This window comes from Scleropages formosus, chromosome 24 (assembly GCF_900964775.1).
Source record: "Scleropages formosus chromosome 24, fSclFor1.1, whole genome shotgun sequence".
In the NCBI taxonomy this organism is placed as follows: domain Eukaryota; kingdom Metazoa; phylum Chordata; class Actinopteri; order Osteoglossiformes; family Osteoglossidae; genus Scleropages; species Scleropages formosus.
In genome coordinates, this window is record NC_041829.1 from 14,494,715 (window position 1) to 14,501,273 (window position 6,559).

A 6,559-nucleotide genomic window follows, 5' to 3' on the forward strand; every position below is an offset into this window, starting at 1 on the left:
ATGGATGGATGGAATTGAAATGAAATGGAAGGAAATGTGTGCTGGTAATCAGACAAGGTGTTTCTTACATCTGCAGTCACTGCGTGCCCTTAAGAGAGCACCCAAAAACAGGCGAGGGAGGAAAAAGGGAGAAAGGAAGGCAAAGCTCATTAACATCCCTGTAGCAGCTAATGCTTTCCTCCTCACTCTGTCCAAGGAGCTGAAATTCAGCTTCAGATGAGCGCAGTCTGCTGGGATTTGAGCTGCCAGTTTAATTAGTGTTCAGTAATTTCAATAATGAGTGACAATTCATTGGGGCTTTTAGGTTGGTCTTCTCTTCAGAAGCGAATCAATAATCTGCTGTTTCTTTCCCCATTTTCTTTCAAGACAAGGAAGTGGCATGCGAGTTCCATCAGCTGGGAGAAAATAAATGAGCAGAAGCACCGGTCCCTCGGAAACTCGGGAGCCAATTGGCCTTAATGGTGGGGGCTAGCCTTGCCGACTTGTTTTGATGTTACGGGATGAAAAAGGCAGGTCTTTAGTAGCTGGTAAGGGGCTCGCCGTGAAAACAATTTGCCCTGGCTGAAGCCGGAGTGATTTGGGTAAGTGAGCTGGAGGTGGAGGATTATTGCTGTAATCCCCCAGGCTGCCGCCTCAAAGCGGAGCAGAACAATTGAAGCTAATTGCGCCATAAGTCCTCCATAGCTGGGTGCTCAAAACTCGAGTGACACCCTGCATCAGAACAACACGTTTACTACATGCTACCTCTAGTTCATACCTATGTATCCACACGTTTATTCACAGTTCTTCCGACTGGTCCCCGTGCATGACAGTTAAAACATGCAAACCCCACAGTAACAAATTTATTCTCCCATTGACTAAATTGAGAAATTATAAATTGTAATTATGATTAGGATCGTAATGTGACGGTATGATCAGAAATTATGATCAGATGAGTACATAACCAAATTAGTCGAAGAAACAAGTTCTGGGAGAAAAAAATCTTTGCAGAACTTTCACATATAAACTTTAAAACATGCTCAACAATAAGCCGTGTCTATATCTACACACATAAAATACACATACAGATAGGATCTCTATCTCTAGCTATATTAAAAAAACCCAAAACATATATAAGAATAAGAAGCATTTTTTGAAGTTAATAGTTCCTAATAAATATGTATTTGTATTTACCATACGCACGTTCATATTACTTTTTTGGTTTGCAGACCAGTAGGGTAATAAACAGAAAAATCTGTATTTATTACTATTGTTATCATCATTGCCTTTTGTCTCGTGTTACATTTTAGTCTTACAAGTTGTACTATTTTTGTTTTTAATTATTTCTTTGTATGCATAATATTTTGGTGAACATCATACCCATTAGGGCATATCAAATTTTCCATTTCCTGACATGATGTCACCTTGCAGGAATTTTGCATGTTAAATATCACTGGGAAGCAGATGGTAATACCCACAATTTAGAATCATCCGTATAAGTATGTAGCAGCGGAAATGTGTTGGAGGGGTGTGTTAATTCCCCAACCCCACCTCCACCCCCACCCCCACCCCCACCATGGAGCTCGCGGAGGCTGTGATGCTGAGGTCTATCGCAGCCCCTGGGTCTAAAACCCGAGGCAGGTTTCTCCAGGAAGCCGCTGGAAAATGGTGCCTCGGGCAATGTTACATTATCACCGTCGGGGACGTGTTTTTTTTTTTTTTTTACTTTTTTCTTGGATGGTGTGTAGCAGATTAGAAAAGTTAGTCTGGAGAAAACAAAGCACACAAGCCCTAATGTAAAATCATCGGTGCTCCTTTTCTTCCAGACGTCCGACTTGGACGGGATGCGGTTAAGGCGCTCCTCTGGAGCGAGGAGGCAGACGTTTTAAATCCCAGCGGAGACAGCGCTGTTGTACACCCTTGAGCAGGACGTGCGGCCTTACACACGAGGCAACAACAACCCTCTGTAATCAGGGCCTCTATTAAAATAGATGCTCATTCCTTTAAAGGCATTTTCACTGTAATTTTTTTTTTTTAATGTGCTTAAAAATATATATCCTAAGTCCTAAATCTTGGCGCATGCAGGAATAATTCATTGTTTTCACAGCATCCATAATACAGGAGTGTTCATTATTCATAGTAAATTTATACTTGCAGTAATTATAGGGCTCTGTCTATCAATGTGGGTATTTAAGGAGACACTCATACAGGAAAGAAAAATGGCTCGACCCCCTCACTTAATGAGAGCTGGCTCCGTGGTGGGGCGGATACTGGTTGTTAGTTGGTCCACACGCTGCTTCTCTCCCTTCACCCCTCGGGGGTCACCAGGGTCCATGAAAAAACATACCATTTAGGTAGAACCTCATCGGGTAACCCCAATTTTAACAAAGATCTCTAGCTTATAAAGAAGATCTGGCACCCGTGTAGACAGCAATGGTCTTTAGGTTGTATACTTTGAACAAAACGAAAGTAAAATGCAAATCAAGGTGTGCTTAAGAAGCTGGATGATTCACTTAAAAATCTGTAATAACGTGAGAAAATGTTTATTTGGCATATAGTTTACATGCATCACATAATAATTACATTATTATAATTATATTACCATTTTCATATGTATGCATACCTATATTGTATACATGTCAGCCGCAGGTGGTGCAGTGGTTAAAGACATTGTGACCAAGAGCTGCAGCACTACCCGTGACCAAGGTATCGATCCTGAATTGACACAGTAAAATTACCCAGCTTTGTGCAGTATCAAGTGAACAAGTCTGACATTGTAAGTCACTTTTGGAGGAATGAATCAGATAAATTAAAAAACAAAAATAAAATGCTGAGGTTGCAGGATGTTATGGAAAATGCCATAGCTTTAGTTTTTTTATGAAGGTTGGCGATGCGAGTCTGGTCCCTTGTTGACAAGGTCTCGGGCTTATGATGGTTAACGCCCCGAGGCGGCTTCTGGAGCGGCATCGCACTCACGTACAGGCTCTCCGCCTCTGGATAGTCTATAAAGGAAGGGGGGCTCTTTGCTTCAGTAATCCTGCCTGAAGTCACGATGCCATCGCCCCCCCAACACAGTCGCAGACAGATGAATAGAAAAGTGTGCTGTCGCCCCTGACAGTCCTTGCAGGTCCATGTTTCCCTCAGACAAAGAGGTTTGAGACACCACCCTGGGGTATGTTGGGTTCCACACCAAGACAAAAAAATAACCGGTCAGAAAGTTTTCCATGTGTTCCAAACTTATTGTGTCTCCATTTGAATGTCACACACCTGTGTGCTTTGGGTTTTCTCAAGCACATATTCACCACACATGGCAGTGCAGCAGGTAGCGCTGGTGCCACACAGCCCCTGGCAGCATGCATTTGGATGAGGGTTCAACTCCGATTCAGTCTGTACAGAGCTTGCATGCACTCCCAGCGTTCATGTTTGTTTCCTCCTGTTGCTCTGGTTTCCTCCCGCTGTCCAGATGTGTTTCAGGTGAATTTGCGACTCTAAATTGTGTGTGTGTGTGTGTGTGTGTGTGTGTGTGTGCTTGCGTGCATGCATGTGAGATTGCCCCATGATTGAATGGCGCCCCCTCCAGGGTGTACCCTGCTCCACACTCTATACCTCCAAACCACTGGAACCCTGCACTGGACAAGCAGATGTTGCACATTAGTGAGTTATTGATTGGCTGACAATGAACGAATTAATAAATTAATGAATTTTAAAAGCACTTTCCTACACTTTTAGGGTTATTAAGAGCCACTAAGTTAAAGTTGTCTAGGATTAAAAAGTCTTTATTTAATCAAAATCACGGTAATTGTTCCAGAGGTGTGTGCCGAACCCGAGGTGAACTATCAGCATAGCAGAACTAACAGAACCCCCATCAATTACTAAGCTGTTGATCTGTAATGTTGCACAAAACTCGTCTAAGGAACCCGCGGCCAAGACAAGAGGACCTGGGGAGGGTCAGCGGCCACACTGGTCTACACAAACGACTGAGTGCCAGTGACCTTCTGACTCGTGTGATGTCACCCCATCCCCATGCTCCCATGATCCCTCAACTGCGTCGCAGCTACATATATAATCCACATTAAAAATGTACCTTATTGTCAAAAGCTCTTACTGTCCAGCAAGCAGGCCCAGTGGGGGCCTCCGAGTGGAGCGGGAAGGGGGGGACACTTTTGGGAATAAGGGAATCTACCAGAGAACGTCTGGTGTAGATCTGTGTCTGCTAGGAAGGGGAAATCATCACATGTGTGCAACATATCCCTCATAATCTAACTTTTCCTGACACTTAATGGGAAACGATTCCCTGATGGTCCATTTATTTATATTAAAAATGTCATTCAGGGCTGCCGTCTTAATTGATTTCATTTTTTTCTCCTTGTGGATCCAGACTCTCAACGTTTCCACTTTAATAATCAGAATAATTATAGGATTATATATTTTAATATTCAAATTGTAAAAAAAAAGTTTGTTTTTTTTAAGATGCAGCTTTTTATTATTCTTTAATTTCTTTAATTTTATTACCGCTGCTTTATTGTCATGATTAAATGTTTTTTTTTTTTTTTTCCTCCCAGACATCCCGTTTCAGTGTGCCTTCGGCTTTTAGTATTCACTGCTGCTAAAATTATTATTCTTGATTTTTTCCCCCTCCATTTCAAGCTGTCATTTCATGCAAGCAAAACATTTTTGATAGGATAGTAATGGGTTATTAAAAGAAAACGTGCCCAACCACTGCTCAGTCCCACTGGGAATTGTTGTTTGCGGGGGTACACTTAAAGATGGATATGCCCGTATTTACATGTGTCACGCATTTCAACGTCTCCCCTGCCTCAGAGAATTGTCATCCATATTGCTCCAGTTCTCGGGGTGCCAACACACCGCAACAAGTGTTTCGGGCTGACTGTCACCACCTCAGTCATGCTAACCTGTCGGAGGGCCGCCGTTAATTGCACCCTCCCGCTACGCGACAACACGGACGCACCGAGCAGCTTGTTTGCAGTGCAAGTCTCATGTCACTTGGTAGCACTGTGGTGCATCAGGCTGTGGTGACATACTAAGAGAAGAAACCATGTGGTGCCAATCAAAACGGACCTGAGACCAGGAGGGTTCAGATCCCAAGAGGGGAAGCTGCTGTTTGATCAATTAACATAAAGTATGGCTAAAAGTTTTGAAATTAACTTTACATAATAATAATAATAATAATAATAATAATAATAATAATAATAATAATAATGAATGTGTGGGTGAAATAATGTATGTGTCCCTTCTATAAAGTAATGCTCTGTTATAGATATTAATTTGTGGACACATATTCAAAGCATCTCATAATGTTAACTTTGAATACTGAGCTACTTATAATGACTTACATAGCTATACGGGTGGGGTTTTTTTTCTGGACCAATGCAGAACAAGTGATTTCATCAAGAGTAATACAGAAGGAACAGGAGTTCAAACCGAGGTTCTTCAATTGCAAGTGACAACGCTAACCCGTATGCTGCCCTGATGTATGAAAGGGTTAAAAGCAAAGTTACATTCTCCATAAACAGAGCACATCCATGTAAAATATAAACTGAATTCCAGCCAGAGTCATAAAATTTACACCACTGATTCATGTCACTTTATGTTTTGAGAATACAGCAGTTTGAGATGGAAATATGTTTAAAACAATGTTTTAAAACAAGAGTACAGCATGGTCCGAAAAAAGAGCAGCTTCACTTGATCCCTTTGTCTGGTTGAGTTTCGCCTCCCTGGGTGCTTGGAAATATCATATATCTGACTGTTCTCCTTTCCAAAAAAGAGGCCATTATGAAGTACATGGGACTGGTTAAAGACTTAAACAGAGCTTGAACTTTCTGTACTTTCCAAATTGAACAATTGGGCAGCGGACATCCCCGCTGCGTTTCTATTTAAAACCTGATTTATAACCGCTAAGTATCATCTAACGTGTTAACCAGGTGTGTGTGTGTTATTGCATGAAACCCTACCTGGATTTAAATCAAAAGATAGGGGGGCGGGAAATCCACACGGTGCCCAATTAAATTCCCAGATCGCTCTTTCAATGTGTGTGGGTGAAAGACATTTGTTATAAGTTCTCAAAGAGGAGCGGAGTCCCACGTGCATTCCCTAAACCGTCCTCCGTGTCCTTTCCACCCTCCATTTCCTGTTTGCCACCCCCCACTCACCCTCACCACCCCCCCGCCCCACCACATACTGGCATTTCCTACTCCTGACTCTGGGCCGAGGGGAATAAATCCTGGATCTCTGGCAGGGGTCCGCAAAGCATCCTGGACACCACGGCAGCAATTGACAATTGAGTGTTGCCAGGGGATATTAAATTCCTGCAGCGAGCCCATTTACATCACTTCTTCATGGACTTGCCCGTAATCAGTTCCATCCCTCCGTGATGTACTCCGGGCCAGCATGTGTCCATTGTATTTAATACTTCGCTGACAACGAATTTATGTTGCTAAGCTCCAGAAAGTAAACCTCACCAAAATACCTCTTGCAAACGGCCTTAACAGACAGTCGCCGAGGTAATGTGGAATTTGCTTGTTTCAAGGCGGCAGTAATTATTTCCAGACGCCGGGACTCT